Here is a 13,868-nt window from a genome sequence, read left to right as displayed (position 1 = left end):
TATATAAAAACTAGTTGCAATTATTATTATTGGTCCAGAGTGTTAAATACTTCTAATAGAGGCCGAGTTAATTTTTTCATTAAATTGTCTCTGTTTGGGGGAAGAAGGGGAGAGGTTGAGAAGTAGCCATTTTGTAAAGGGAAAAAGGAGGGAGGAGGAGGCAGCAGGGGAATCGCCCGAAGGAACCCGAAGCTGGAAAAAAAATATATAAAATTTAACGTGGGGGTGGTGGTATTGGTGTTGGTGTTGGCGTCTTCGTAGCGCGCAGGCGCAGCCGCCCAGGCCGCTTGCCCACGGAACGGTAAACAGTGGGGTCACGTGAGGCGGCCCTGCTCTCTGCCCTCGCGCCGCTTCACGCAGATGGCTGCGGGGTCTTGCGCAGCGGCGGAGACAGCACGAGGCGAGCGACCCCTGGGCCCGGGGCCGGCGGACGGAGACGAAGACGACGACGATTAGGAAGACGAGGGCGAGGACGACCACGACCGCGGCAGTGGTGGTAGCAGTCGCATTGACAGCCTAAGCTCCTGGAAGATAGGAGGCAGTGGCTGCGGCAGCAGCGACGACGACGTCCTGCGCATACCCCCTCTCGGCGGCACCCACGATTCCCCCCTCCTCCGCGGCGGCGGCGGCGGCTGCTGTGGCCACCATCTTCCTCCTGCTGCCAGTGGTAGCGCTCGTCGGGCGGAGCTGGGTGAGTTGCGGCCGCGGCCGCGTCCTGGGAGACAGGCTCCCGTCCCCTCCCCCATTCCTCTCCCAAACACACCTCCTCCCGCTTCTGCTTCCCCTACCCCGTACCCAGGGCAGTGGGGACGGTGGACGCCCCGCTCTCCCCTAGGGTGGAGACAGCGCCACCCCGGCCTCCTGCGCAACGTCCTCCCTCCCGGGCCCTGCGAGACCGTTTGTAAGGCGGCGGTCGTGGGGGGGGAGCGGCGGCCTCTGCCCCTCGGGAACCCCACTCTCTCTGCTGCCCCCTTTCCTTTCCTCCTCCGGAGGCGCGTCCGGCCGTGACTTCTTCCCCAGCCCGCGGGCCTCTTATGTGCGTGGGGCCCCGGGGGAAGGCAGGCTGGCGGGGGTTTCGCCTCCGGCAGCCGGGCCGATAGGGACAGCTTGGGCCTAAGCGTGGCCCTGGCTCGGACCCGGTGGAGAGGGCGTGGGAGTGGCCGGGCGCCGGGGATTGGCATCGGCCTACACTGCCGCGTCCTGGCGCGCGTGTGGCCGGAGGAGTTACCTGAGCTTCATCCCTTCCTGCCACCTCGTGTGTGCGTGTGTATGCTTAACACTGGCCTTCCCGTCGGCTCAGGCTGAGGCGGAAAGCCCACTCATCTTGCCTGCTGAGACACCATGTAATTTAACGAGCCACTCGTGGTTGGTGTTTTAATGGTGCTTAGTAACTGATCCTCTGACCTAAGGGGGAGGGGTCCGGGGGAATAAATGGAGGGACACATAACCCAAACCATGCCTTCATTGGCTTTTAAAATGATGTACTGCCCCTAAGGAGCCAGTGACTTAATCAGTATTTTTAGGAAGGAAACCCTCAAAAATGTGATCTTAGAACTTCCATTTTACATAATACTGTGTAGTTAAGTATTAATTACATATCAACTATAGTTTTAAGTGAACCGTTTATAGATAGGTTAACACTGAGAGAAAAGCATTCTTTTCATTTCCTTTGGCAAAATTTATATGATCTTTCCCGTGTGAGACTTAGATAACAAATTAAACATAATTTTACTTTTAAGGATGTAAACCGTAAAATACATCACAACAGCAGGTTTTTTCCTTCAGTTATGTTTTAATTCAGTAAGCATTCGTATCTTCCAGGTACTGTGTTAGGTGCTAAAGATGAGTTAACACCTCTTATTTTTAAAACTGATATAAGAAATTTTTCAAATGTGTAAAAAAATGCCTTTCTTCATTGCTTGACTTAATCCCCCCCCCTTTTTTTTTTTAGTAGCACTTATGTAAAACTAAAGTTTAAGGGGTTATCTCATTTTGATTCATAAAGTGACATCTACTTTGGCAGTTAGATTTAGGATGCCTGGGACCGGTAGTGTAAAGGATACAAATCAAGAACTGGAAAAGGTGAACACTTGGAATTTACATTGCTTTTCTAATGCACAAAAACTGTCATAAAAAGCTTACTGACTTTACATGCTCACATGGGTTATCAATAATTACATTTACTTCATTTTTTTTTTTCCTTTCTTATGTGAGCCAGTGTGATATAATCTGTAAAGTACTATATTAAGAGTTGGAGAGGGACATGCTGGGTTGAAATACTGTCTTTCTTATTTGACTTTGAGGCAAGTTCCTAGACATCCCTAAAACAAAGTAGTTGAGAAGATCATCTCCATGATTTATTCTAGTTTTCAAATTGATGCAGTGACACTTTTCTGTCTTGGATTTTTTCCCTCACTTCTATGGTAAGGTTTTATTTTATATTCCATTCCTCTTCTAATTTTGCTCTTTTTACAATCTGTTAACCCCATTTTCTCTCCTATGGTAATAAGATAGAATATCTTGCTCCTTACTAAATTACAAAACTTTTTGTAAATGAATTTTTATTTTGAATCATACCTACCAGAATTACTTTACATCAGTTAGTATTGAAACTAGCTCTGAAACCGGGAACTTGCTGAAAGTAGAGTTGCATTTTCATTCTTGGAGATTTGCCCTAGGTGCTTTTAGAAAGCAGCTTCTAAAATATGCATCTTTTACAGATGAGGAAGCTCATCTGTAGGCTGATGAATTGTGACTTACACATGCTCTAAATTGTGAATTAATATGGAAGTAAGACTGCATCGAGTTCTTAAGTATTTCAGTATATGCTTTCCAGCTTTGTAAGTTTGATAGTATTTCTGCACTAGGATTTTTTATTGTTGTTGAGACTTGTATATTCTTGACGAAGAAACATCTTTTGAGGAAACTTAGCCCACTAACAAATTTTGGCAGCTGTTTTGCAATTTATAACCTTAGAGAATTTCTCAGGGCACTACCAAGTTAAATAACTTGCTAAGGGTCATAGTCTTAGGCAAGACTTGAATCCAGATCTTCTTGATTGATACTGGAATCGACTCTATCCTGTATGTTAAACTTTCTCTAGAGTTACAATGTTTCTTTTCTTAACACTTTTGTATTTTGGGAGACATTGGAAAACTTTTGGGCTAATCTATAGGCTGCTTTAGACCCTGTACATTGCTGATTCGTCATTTTCATTGACATGGTACTTTGCCACAGCTTTGCAGTTTGGAAACTGAATTAGTAATACTTTCCAGATTGTTAAAATAAACCTCATACAACTTTTTCCACAGGAACACTGTGGTATTGTTACTCTTTTCTTTTTGCTTTTTGCAGAGGCATTTGGGATTAAGTGACTTGCCCAGGGTCACACAGCTAGGTAGTGTTAAGTGTCTGAGATCATATTTGAACTCAGGTCCTCCTGACTTCAGGGCTGGTGCCCTATTCACAGGGCCCTAGGTGCCCCTGAATTGTTCATCTTTTTTGAATCCAATATGTGATACTTCTTACTAGCTCAGTTACCAAGGATAAGCCATTTACCCCCTTAATCTCAGTATTTTCATCTGTAGAATAGAGGCAATAATGGTTAAATGATTGTACAAAATTGTTGAGGAAAGAATTTCCAAACCTTAAAGCTCTCTACAAAGTGAAATTGATCAAGTTCTGCCAAGTAGAAGCTTAGCACGAAAGATTTGTTTATAGAATACCAAGTATATGAAATTGGCGGTTAAAAAGAAAAATGTGAAACATAAATAGGCCATGTTCAAGATTAAAAAAGCCAATTATGTGTCAAAACCAAAGTACATTCAGCTAGTAAAGCAGTGTATTTCAATAGTTGAATCAAAAGTTGTATAAAGAATTTAAAGAACAGTTGAGTCAGTTAATTTTTCTAGCAAAGATTGATAATTTTTTAGCTTTTGGAATATCTTGTTAATAGTAAATGGAATATGAGTCAGTAAATTGAACATTAGCAAGCATCTCTTGTCTTCATATGGGGGATTAAGTGTTGGAGAAAAATTTGGAAAACACAGATTGAGGTAGTCATAATTTCAGATTTTAAATAGGGAGTTATTCAGAATGCACCAGGAAGTAATCAGTCTAAATTATGAATAAATTAAAAATTTTTAATGTAATAAAATAGATCAGGATCATCCATTTTGACACAGTAATAAGATATACTCTCATAGGTGGCTGTAGCGAGCTGTCGTCTCCAGAAGCTGCCGGATCGCTCTCTGGGAAGAGATCTGCTGTGTCTACTCAAATCTTTCAGACAGATTCTTCTTCCTGTAGTGAACCGTTGTCTCCAGGCAGTTGCTGTTAACTCTTGTCCTTAGAAGTGACTTCCCTTCCTGCAGAGAGCCCCGTCAAGCTTGATGCAATTCAGAGTCTTCTCTTTCTCTGAGAGTCCTCTTTTTTTATCCTCCCAGAGAATGGGCGTGGGATAATGCAAGGGCTTCTGGGAAGAACCACCCCAGCCAATGAGCTTGCCCCCTCTATCAAGTCAACCTGAGTTCTCACCTTGTAACTATCCAGACAACCTCAGTTCTCACTTAGTAATCCTAAAGAGAGATATTTAGAGATGTCTGGCATGTATTTGCTTCCCTCCCCCCCCCCTTCCACAGACTTAAAAAAAAATAGCTATAAATTTTTTCCCATTTTATTTACAAATAAGGAAGTTGTTGATTGAAAACTAATGGTTTATTCCCCTGCTTATAAGTGACCTCTCACTTCCAGCTAGTGTTTTATATCTAGACCACTGATTACTAAACCAGATTTTGTAGAAACTTCAGTCAGTTCAGCAAAATAGGTTGGTAAACATTTATCAGGCACCCACTTAGTATGTACTAGGCACTGTGTGCTAAGCCTTGATGTTACAAAAAAAAAAAAAGTACAAGGAGTCCCTATTGTCAAGAAACTTGCAGTCTAATGGAGACAACATTAGGTGCAAATAAACTCTTGCTTTTTTTTGTTCCTCTCCATATTGTAATAAAAACACATATGATAAATGGAAAATAATCAACAGAAGGCACAGGAATAAGAGCTTCTTGGAAAAGGTAGGATTTTGTGTAAAATTTGAAGGCAGCCGGGGGATGGAGAGGAGGAGGGAGAGAACTCTTTGCACTGAGGAAGACCAGTGAAAATGCCCAGCGCCAAGGTAGAATGTCTTGTTCAAGGAACTACAAAGAAGCCAGGCCAGTGTCATTAGATCAAAAATTATACAGCTGCTATAAAATGTAAGAATCTGGAAAGAATTTTTGAGGGAGAGGAGAAGGGTATAAAAAACTTTGAATGCCAAATAGATGATTTCATATTTTATCATAGAGATGATTGGAGCCACTGGGGTTTGAATAGAGCAGTGACCTGGTCAGACTTAACAATTAAGCAACATCATTTTTGTTGTTGTTGAGGGATTAAGTGACTTGCTCAGGGTCACACAGCTAGGAAGTGTGAAGAGTTAAATGTCAGATCACATTTGAATTCAGGTCCTACTGACTGATGCTTTCTCTGCTGCACCCAAGATCACTTTTGACAGCTGAGTGAAAGATCCACTATAGTGAAGAGAGACTTGTATCAGACAGGCTGATCAACATTCTATTGTAATAGTCCAGATGTGAGGTGATAAGAGGCCTTACACCAGGGTAATTGCAGTGTCACAGAGAGAAAGGGGCAATGAAAAGCTTTACAAGGATAATGTCTGCTACAGGTCTTGACAACATATTGGATGTACAGAGAAGTGTGCTTTGGGGAGGGGAAAAGAGTGCTACTAGAATTTATAGGATATAACTAAAATCTGTGATCTTAGTCCTGTAAAATCTGTCTTGCTGGCTACCTGTGCAGATTGTACCCCCTCTATCTTTTTTGGGGGCTTGTCTTTTGATAAATAAGCTTCCAGGTGGATTTACCTAACATACTAGTATGTTAGTTTGTAGGATCTTCCAGATCTGGAAAAGGATTCAGTACAGTCATCCCTTTTGTTTCTTCTTCCTGCTAGGAGTCAGGCCAAATTGTTTTTCCTCAATGATAAGTGAGGATATATATCTTAAGGTGCAACTATAATAAATAAAATATTAAATACATGCCCCCTGTAAAAAGAGTATTAGTCCTTTAGCTGAAAACCAGTTTTTCCATCTACATTTGAGTACCAGTTTCTCCTTTTGGATTTAGGAAAGAATCCTTGCTTTTTCACAAAAATTTCCTGATCCTTTATCAGAGGCATAAACTTTCTTGAGCTTTGAGCCAGTTTGAGACCTTGAATTCAGTCATCTGTAGCACCCCAAGTCCTAATTATCTGTCACCTGTTTACTGCCACTGCCCCTGGGTACTTTTTGCTGTCAGTTCCTTTCACAGTCACTTCCCTTGTTCCTTTCTCTAGTCTGTGCCTCAAGTTACAATTTTTAAAGGTTTATTTATTTACCTATTTTGCAAGAGAAAAGATAATTTACAAATTCAAGTAATTAGAATTATATAAAAGAAATCTGCCTGATCCTCAACTCAAATTGTCCTATCATAAGTTTCCAGTGATCTAGCCTGGCTATCCATATTGCTTCTTGGCTAGGCTGGAATCCCACAAATTACTGTCATCTCATCTAGGTAAAATGAAGTCTAATTTTGCCCACATGGTTTTTCTATATTATTTATTGGTTCCATTACAAAATACAAAGAAGGAATTATGAACTAGGCGAAAAGAACTTGTTCTTTTTACCTTAAATCAGAATTGTTCAACCTAATACAAAGGTCATCATTAAACTCATAAAGAACACTACCTTCTATAAGTAAACAAATAATATTATGAAAGATTTAGAATGGAGAAAACAATTTCTGACTGGGGCTAATAATTGGTAACACTTCATGGAGGAAGTGTCATTTGGGCACCCTTAAAAGGTGGATAAGGTTTCAACAATGGCAATAAAGGAGCAAGGGAAAAGGCATTGCAGACATTGAAAGAATGAGTAAAGGCATGAAAGTAGGAAAGCAATGGATATGAATGAAGGGTTTAGCAAATAGGTCAGTCCATTTTGCCTATTCTGTGTTTTAGGGAAGTGTAAGAAAGTAGAGTGGCCCATATTCTTGAGGGATTTGGACTTTATCTGGCGAATTGTGGGGAGGAGAAAAACCACATGATGAGAATAAGGCTGTTGAAGAAATATGCATGTGAGATTTTCTACCAAGATGGTAGCAGTATTAAGGAGGGTATGGAAATAGAATTGGTGACTTGGCAACTGGATACTAGTGGTGAGGGAGCTTTAAAGTAACACCTAACTAAGGGATTGGGCAACTAGAGCCCTAAATCTTTTTTTTTTTTTTTTTTTTCCCTTCTCTGATTGCAAGGATTAATCAGCCAGAGAACACTTGAGAGAACTCCTCTCAATTCCCTCTCAGAGAGCTATTTCTAAATCTAAAAAAAGAGGGGGAAAGTAGCAAAACTTAACAACATATTGAAAAAAAATCTGATGTTACACAATATTCTACACCTATGACCTTCCATCTGCAAAACTGGGTATGTCTTCTCATCTGTACTTTGGAACACAACTAGGTTATTATAATTTTACAGTTTTAATTGTTTTACTGTTTTTGTTTACATTGTTTCAAATTACATATGTGTATATTATTTTCCCATTCTGTTTTGCTTTTTTAAAAATTGATACTTTTTTCAATTAACAAAAATTATTTTCTTTTTGTACCTTCCAATTTGGTGGGAGACAAAAGACTTGTTACAAATATCCATAATAAAGCAAAACAAAATCCCACATTATGTCCAAAATATGTGCCTATTCTGCATCATAAATTTGTTATATAGCATACATCCTCATTAACTCTTCATCAATTCTGTCTTTACATCTCTATCATTTTTTAAACATCATTGCAATATTTTATTAAGATAATGTATAATTGTTTAACTGTACCCCAGTCAGTGGTTATCTACTTTGTTTTAATTCTTTGGTACTGCTAAAAAATATTTTGTTTTTTTGTGGGACTTCTTTTTTTATCATTGACATCTTGGTATTTTCATTTAGTAAACCAGAAAGGTATCCATTGACATCTTGGTATTTTCATTTAGTAAACTAGAAAGGTATCTAAAACAAATCAAATTTAGAGCTCTTAAGTATTTCTTTGTAAGATTTTGTTTGTACTGGTTGTGTGGAATGCAAAGAAGAAAGGATACTTTTTTGGTATATAGGCTTTTACAAATAGTTTATAAGGCATATTTGACAAGTGTTTAAATAATTGTAGAAGAATCAAACATTTCAGTATTGTGCAAATGAATCATACAAATCAGGGATTCTCAAACTTTTTGGTCTTAGGACACCTTTACATTCTTAAAAATTGAGAGCAAAAAAGACTTTTTTTGTTTATTTGAGTTATATCTGTTACTATTTACTATATCAAAATTTAAAATATCTTAAGAAGACTATTAATTAAAATGAGTCTGACTTTGGGGATTTCCTGAAAGGGTCTTTCTTGAAAGATCAATACTAGTATATAGACAAAAACACTACATATGAATGTTAATAATTTCTTAAATTCTGAAGATGAAAAATGTAGGTATGTATATACATATACATATACACATATATGTGTACTTACATAGCATAGCTATAAAGATTACACTTACAAAACTGAGGAATGGTTAAAAATAGTGCAGTAAAATTCTAAAAATATTAGAAAATTTGCTGTTTATCAGACTTGTCTAAAACAAGTTTAGATAAAGCTTTAGCTTGTGAGTACAATTGTCAGAGGTAATTGTGCAACTAAAATTCAATAAAACTTTATTGATTTTTTTGTATCATCATAAGTTTTCAATGACTCCCATCTCTACCAAGAGAACTCTCTTGTGTAACAAAAAAATCATGCATTTAGTAAACTTCAGTTTATCACATCTCTGCCAAAAGTAGGGGAGGCATGCTTCAATATCAATCCACAAGATGAAGATTTTTTTCACTGCATTGACTATTGTGTAAATTTTCTTGGTTTTATTTGCTTAGTTTTGTATATCTTAAAACTTTTTCTTATTTCCTCATATTTATCAGTTTGGATTACACAGTAAATCTATTGCATTTATATGCTATAGTTTTAAGTTATTCCTCAATTAATGGGTACCTACTTCCAGCTTTTTACTACCATAAAAAAGTGAATCTTATATCAGTCTTTGATCTTCAGAGTTTCAGGGACTTTTCTATCTGGTGACAGAGCTATCTTCTGTGATTTCTGTATTGCTTTTCAGAACCTTTGGACCAAGTTCACAGCTCTACTAGCTAATACATTCATGTTTTTCTTCCCACTTCTGTTTCTCTTTGTATATAAGAAAGACTCAAATTTATTTTAATTAACATTTTTCATTAGCATCTTGGACATTTTTTAATATGGTAGTTTGTATATCTTTTGAAAACTGCCTGTTTCTATTCTTTCCCTTTTCTGTTGGGTAATAGCTTGTTTTATATATATATATATTCCCCCCCCCCCCCTTTAAGGCTGGGGTTAAGTGACTTGCCCAGGGTCACACAGCTAGGAAGTGCTAGGTGTCTGAGATCAGATTTGAACTCTGGTGCTCCTGAATTCAGGGCTGATGCTCTATCCACTGTGCCACCTAGCTGCCCCCTCTTTTTTTAAATTTAAAAAATTTATAAAAGTTTTCTATTTTTCAAAATAGACAGTGGGCTGCCCCCCACTTGTTATATATTTGTACAAGAACTTTTATCGTAGATTTTTATGAAGTCTTTTACTTCCAAGTCAATAATTTCTGGCTGTATTGATGTTCATGCAAAATCTGTAAACTTGTGTGTAATCAAAATTGTTTGTTTTATCTTTCACACATCATCTTTACATTTTGGTTAAGACCTATCCACCATTTAGCTATTTCATTTTTCCTTGATTTTTTTTTTTTTTAAGTGACTTTATATATAGGTCACCTATTCTTTGACGCTTATTTTATATGGTGTAAGATTTTGGGCTAATAATAGTATTGATGCTTTCATTCATTTATAATTTGTATAAGCCTTTTGTAAAAAAGTAGAAGTAACAATGGCAGGTTTTCTACTTAATAATTTGTAATTGCATTTTGTGCACATTTCACCTTTGTAGGAAGTTATTTTAATTTTGCATATAACTCATTGGGTTAAAATATGGTTTTTTTTTTTTTTTTTTTTTTTTTTTTTTTTTTGGTTGGTTGATTGTTTTTTGAAGGATAAACAGTGTTATCTTGAGTATTAAAAGATTGATGCTATGTGTAAAACAAACTAGTAAATATTTCTATTGCTCCCAGAGTTTACATAAGGCTTTTGATATTCCTTATTGACAAAACAATATACGGGCTAAACTTTTTAGTCACCGCTTTCTTTGAGTTTTTAATGGGTGTGCTCCATTTACTACTGTTATTTTCCAATACTATTGCTTTAACTTCAGTGGCATAGTTAGAAAAATTACTCTTTTTGGTTCTTCTGCTTATTTATTTTTATTCAGAAGGAAGTTGATATAGAAAGAAGTTTGGATTAGGTGAAAATTTAAGTTTTAGGCTACAATTCTGCTACATTAGCCAAATCATTGAACATCTCTTGCTTGCAGTGTCCCAATCTACAGAATGTGAAGATTAAACTAGATTATTTCTAAGAGTCTTTCCAGTTTTAAAAATTGACAAATTTTGAATGGCAAACACATTAGGGAAGTGGCAGAACTTATTGTGTGAATAATTTTGCGCATTTTTGTATCAAGCCTTATATAAATTCTCATTTGCTCCTTAACAACATTCCTGAGGATAGATGCTATTATTACTTGTATTTTTGCAGGTTAGGAAACTGAGACTCAGAGGTTCAAGTGACTTGTTTAGGGTCACAAAGTAAGTAACTGTCTGAGGATGCTTCTCTACATCAATCCATTATTCTTTGCAATGTAATACTGTGTGGAATAACTAAAGATAACTAACTGGTGCTTGCCATCTAGTGCATGCCATGGATATTTCTCTTAACTGCAAAACAATTATCATTTCTATGCCTCTGATGGACTGAATACTTTGCTGAACATCACTTTTGAGTCTCATAATGTAAAGGTGGATCAGAATATAAAATGTATAAACAGGTCTTTTTGTTTTCTTGATTAGGTAGGACACTTGATATAGACTGAAATCTTAATATACTATATGTACCTTAAATGTTAATCTGCTAAAAGACCCAATGTAGTACATCTCTGAATAAATTTGCAAGCTGTTTTGATTACATCCTGTCAGAAAAAATAGGATTCAGAGTTCAAGTTTCTATGCCTATTAAAAATTTTGTTTTATTTAAAAGTTTTCCTGATGCTATTGACTTTGGTGTCTGTAGTTTGGGTACTTATTGCTTACCTTCGCAAATTATCTCTGGTATACAACCTCGCTTAGTATATATTCTAAGGTTTGCTTTTCTTCTAGCATATTTGTTTCAAGGTCTTTAGTAGAAACATGTTGAAGGAAGTCAAATCACAAGATTTGATAAGTCCTAACATTAGCTTTTCAGTTGAAGTCTAGTTTTGTAAAATAGTTTTAGAATAATTGGAAATTTCTCAGTTCTCTCTTGCTTTTGCAAAGGAGAGTGGATGAGAGGAAATTTTCTTGATTAACTCTGTCATCAGTGTGTAACTAATTCTGCTAAATTTTTTTGTACCTAACCTTAAAAAATAGCTCCTACTGTCTGATATCAAACATTTATTTCACCAAAGACAAGGCACTCGTTGCTTAAATAGTCTTTTATCAATAGTCTTTTTTTATTCCTTTCAATTTTCTTGTGTTTTTCCATGCTGCAGAAACCTTTACATGATTAAAGCATGACAGAGCCATCCTATGATTGATTTTTAGCTATGTGTATTTGATAGTTTTTTCAGTTATTTTACCATAACTATATTAGCCCCAAACTGGCAATTATTTAAAAAAATTATTATAGCTTTTTATTTACAAGATATGTGCATGGGTAATTTTTCAGCATTGACAGGTGCAAAACCTTTTGTTCCAATTTTTTTCCCTCCTTCACTCCCACCCCCTCCCCCAGATGGTAGGTAGACCAAAACATGTTAACTATGTTAAAGTATATGTTAAATACAAAATATATATACATGTCCATACAGTTATTTTGCTGCACAAGAAGAATTGGACTTTGAAATAGTGTACAATTAAGCTGTGAAGGAAATCAAAAATGCAAGCAGACAAAAATAGGGAATTCTATGTAGTGGTTCACACATCTCCCAGAGTTCTCTCACTGAGTGTAGCTGGTTCAATTCATTACTGTTTTGGTTCATCTCATTGTTGGAAACGGCCATCCATCAGAATTGATCATCATATAGTAGTGTTGAAGTATATAATCCTGCTCATTTCACTCAACATCAGTTCATATAAGTCTCTCCAAGCCTTTCTGAAATCATCCTGCTGGTCATTTCTTACAGAACAATAATATTCCATAACATTCATATACAACAATTTATTTAGCCATTCTCCAATTGAGGGACATCCACTCAGTTTTCAGGTTCTGGCCACTACAAAGAGGGCTCTGGCAATTATTTTTTAAAGTAATGCTTTCTAAAGCATGTCAAGAAATACTTAAGCCTTTGTGCTTGCTTTACAATTTATTTATTTGATTCTATTCTTTCTAGTTTGGCAATTGACTGAACAAGTCTCCAGAGACATAGATCTTTGGTTAGTCAAAATTAATGAACTGAAGTAGTTATGGAAATTCATTCTTTGCAGATATGGAGCTGCCATCTTCTTAGATCTGAGTTTTTATGTAGTAGTTGGGTTCCTAAGATATTTTTATGAAATCTGATTTTGCCATTTATATTGCAGGTTTTTTAAAAATGTATTGAAATTTATAGGTAAATCCATCTATAGAGAAATTAGTTTGTAGTACACTGAAAAGAAATTGAAAACTGAATACAGAGTGTTGTGTGCCAGTGTTTCTGTACTTTACACAAACCAGTCCCATGACTTTTTTTTTTTTTTTTTGGTCACAACATTCTTTTTAACTGTCTAATATCAGAATAAATGGAGTATGCAGAGGTTGAAAGTCTTAACTATCATCATACTTTTATGATGAATTGTCTTTAATTTTTAGAGAAGAAAATTAGTTATGATTTTAAATTTGATTTTTATTTGATAGAATTCAGAAGTAGAATTTGCTTATGGAATAAATTATTTAAATCTTAATGACAAAAAATATTTAAGAAACAATAAAAGTCAACTCTTGGTATTTTTTAAAGAAAATGTAATGAAGGTAGGTAATTTTTACAAATATTTGGGCGTATTTTAAATATACTCACATTTAAAATATTGAAATTTTGAGTTTTTTCTTTAGTATTTCTCAATTCATTATGGATTTTATGTTCCCTATTTTTAAAATCAATTTAAATTTAAAGGCTGTTCTAGTGTAGAATATATTTACAGAATAGATCAACATAGGAAAACTATTTGGCTTTAGTTTAAAGTAGTGTTTAATGGAGGTTGGTTGTTAAACTTTTAAAAGTTTGCCTCTTTTTTTTGTATGTTCATATAAGAAACCGTTGCCGTATATGCCAATATCTTAGTTCTGTAATTGTGAACTCTGTTAATTAGCATTTCTGTTTAGTTGGAGTTGATTAATTTAAAACACTTGAAGTTTTGTAATAGGAAACTGGAATGGAAATCAGGAGATTTGTAGTTTTGAGCCCTTCCATTGGCTGGCTTTGGGACTTAACCTCTCTAGACATCAGTCTTTTTAACTATAAAGTGAGTTTTTTGGATTAGGCGATCCTTAAGGCTCCTTCTTGCCCTCTAACTGAATAACTTAGAAGCTCCTGAAAAAATAACTTGTGCTCAGCATAGTTTTAATTAATATAAGTGCTTTTTATTATGATTTTTT

At 36.3% G+C, this 13,868-nt stretch overlaps 1 protein-coding gene across 4 annotated transcripts in view; it reads left to right on the top strand.

The window, feature by feature from the left end:
* The first annotated feature begins 295 nt into the window (after positions 1-295).
* The window catches only part of PHF3 (PHD finger protein 3), a 106,754-nt gene continuing 93,181 nt past the window's right edge, over positions 296-13,868 (top strand). For 2 of the 4 annotated variants that reach the window (XM_074310590.1, XM_074310589.1), the window contains exon 1: positions 296-691. The gene's annotated coding sequence lies outside the window, so the exon portion shown is untranslated. The remainder of the gene's footprint in view (positions 692-13,868) is intronic. The other 2 variants (XM_074310592.1, XM_074310591.1) reach the window with 1 other exon arrangement.

The sequence above is a fragment of the Sminthopsis crassicaudata genome, chromosome 4 (assembly GCF_048593235.1).
Source record: "Sminthopsis crassicaudata isolate SCR6 chromosome 4, ASM4859323v1, whole genome shotgun sequence".
Lineage (NCBI taxonomy): Eukaryota > Metazoa > Chordata > Mammalia > Dasyuromorphia > Dasyuridae > Sminthopsis > Sminthopsis crassicaudata.
This window is presented reverse-complemented; position numbering and strand designations above follow the sequence as displayed.